The 2295-nt window shown below is 45.0% G+C and overlaps 1 pseudogene; it reads left to right on the plus strand.

Annotated features, from left to right (window-relative positions):
* Positions 1-749: 749 nt before the first annotated feature.
* Positions 750-1297, plus strand: LOC119237692 (NADH dehydrogenase [ubiquinone] 1 beta subcomplex subunit 9-like; annotated as a pseudogene).
* Positions 1298-2295: the final 998 nt, after the last annotated feature.

Raw genomic sequence — 2295 nt, forward strand, 5'->3', positions numbered from 1 at the left:
TAAGGAAGGAAGCAGGATGGAGCCAGGAGACCTGGAGGAGGCGCATGGAGCCTAGAGACACGTGAAGAAACTGTGCTTGTCTTTTGGTCGTGGACTGGGTGACACAGATGTGGGTGAGACCATGGGGAGGTGACAATTATCTTGATGTTGATTTTGCTCTTTTCCTTCCGGGCTTGTCTGGTTGTTTCTGACCCTTTTCTGTGGGTCCCCACTGGAAGATGCTTTAGACTTGTGGCAGGCTTTGGGGCCTTGCTCTGGGCCAATCCCATTTGGATGGACTTTTACCCACGAGGGGACGGGTAACTTTGGGTGCTTCATTTAGAAACTAGATTCTTTGACTTACCTGTATTGTTTTTTAGTTTTATTAAAGTTTCTTCCCATTAAAGTCTCATATGTTTTGTGTTGATGCGGCGGATGGCAGAACCCATTTAGAATAGGCAGGTTTGCGGGGTTTGGGCTGCCCCTCTCCCTGTCCTATAACAGATTGGCTAAAATGAGAAAGATAGACAAGACCAAGTGCTGGCAAATATCTGGGGCAAGTGGAACAATCCTTCATTACTGGTGTTCATTCAAATGGTACTACTGCTTGTTCAACACAGTTTCACGGTTTCTTATAAAGCTAAACACAAATACCTTTTGACCGAATGATCTCACTCTTAAGTATTTGTCCGAAAGAAGTGAAAACGTATGCTTAGACATAATAGCTGACACTCAAGTGGTTATAGCAGCTTTATTCATAATAGCCCGAGATGGAAACTGTACAAATATCTATCAGTGGGTGAGTGGGTAAAGAAAGTGAGATGCTGTACCATTAGACCACAACAAAAGAAATGATCTGCTGCTCAAAGAAATACAGCTAGATGTCAGGAGCCCCCCTCCTTTGCCCTCCTTGCAGCTGAAGGTGAGCCGGCTGTCATGGTGTTCTTGGGGCCGGTGGCCTAACTGGCCCACCAGGAGAAGGGACACGGAATAAGAATTCTGGCATAATCAAGAGCCCCAGCCTCACAGCTTCCCTGAGTCTCCTGGGCCACCTCCTACGAAGGATATGAGTGTTACAAGGTTCCTGATTGGTGCTTAGATAACCTACATCCTTCTGGGAAGGCAAATTATCCTGATTACTTTGCCAAGAAAGAGCAAGAAGCTGCCAAGGGAAAGCCAGGTGCAAGAGGTGAAGCCGCTGCAGGAGGAATCCCCACCTGGTGGTCCCAGAACTGAAGCTTTGCCCTATGCGCAAAAGGAAGGTGACTTGCCCCCACTGTGGGGGCATATTATGACCAGACCCCGGGAGCCCATGTAGAGAAGGAGAGGAAGCCCTCGGCCATCAAGCTGGCAAGTGAAATAAGATAGAGAATATAGATGCATTTGCCCTGAAAAGATCAACTCCACATGGAAAAACCAATATGCATGGATCTCAAATGCACTTTTTTAAGTGAAGAGGCCAGCACAAGAAGCTGTTTACTGACTCTGTTTTCATGCAATTCTATAACATTTAAAACTAAAGAGATAAAGTAATGGTTTCCAGGGATAGACTTTGGAGGGAAAAGATTGTACAGGGACAAGAGGGAGATTTTTGGGGGTGATGGAATATTATACATGATATTAATGGTTATAAGACTGCATTCACTTGTCAAAATCCATCAAATTGTTCCCTTAAAATTAGGTGACTTTTATTGTATTCGAGTTATACCCTGGTAAAGCTGATTTTAAAAAGCAACTATATATCATTTCCATTAATGGAAAGTGAGTGCTCCCTGACCAAACAGTGACAACTGTAAAAAAGAAATAGGTATGTATACATATATATTTTAAAGATTTATTTATTTTTATGCAAGTACTGTGGGTTTCTCCCTGGCCGGCTGGGGATCAAACCCGTGCTGCAGAGGCTGCGGACAGCTTCACAGCGCTGTGCTCAACCCGCTGCGCCACTGGGGAGGCCTAAAATAGGTATATTTTTAAAGTATATGAAGAGAAAACAGACATCCCAACTTTGAGGTCTCTGCTCAGGGTCTCCAAGGCTGCAAAGTGTGGCTTGAGACTGTGTCTCATCTGAGATGCAGGGTCTTCTGAGCTCAAGCAGTTATGGATACTTTCCTGGCATTTGTCGAATCCGGGCAGCTTGCATCTCCACGGCCAGCAGAAGAGCATCGCTGTGACTTTGATTCTCCCTTTCGAGGAGTTCAGAACTTTAGGTCAGATCCACCTACGTTAATCTCCCTTTTGATGAACTCAGGATCAACTGATTTGGGACCTTAATTACACTTGCAAAATCCCGCTGCCTTTGCCATACAGCACAAT

The sequence above is a fragment of the Talpa occidentalis genome, unplaced genomic scaffold (genome assembly GCF_014898055.3).
Source record: "Talpa occidentalis isolate TD23 unplaced genomic scaffold, MPIMG_talOcc4v2.1 talOcc4.10, whole genome shotgun sequence".
Lineage (NCBI taxonomy): Eukaryota > Metazoa > Chordata > Mammalia > Eulipotyphla > Talpidae > Talpa > Talpa occidentalis.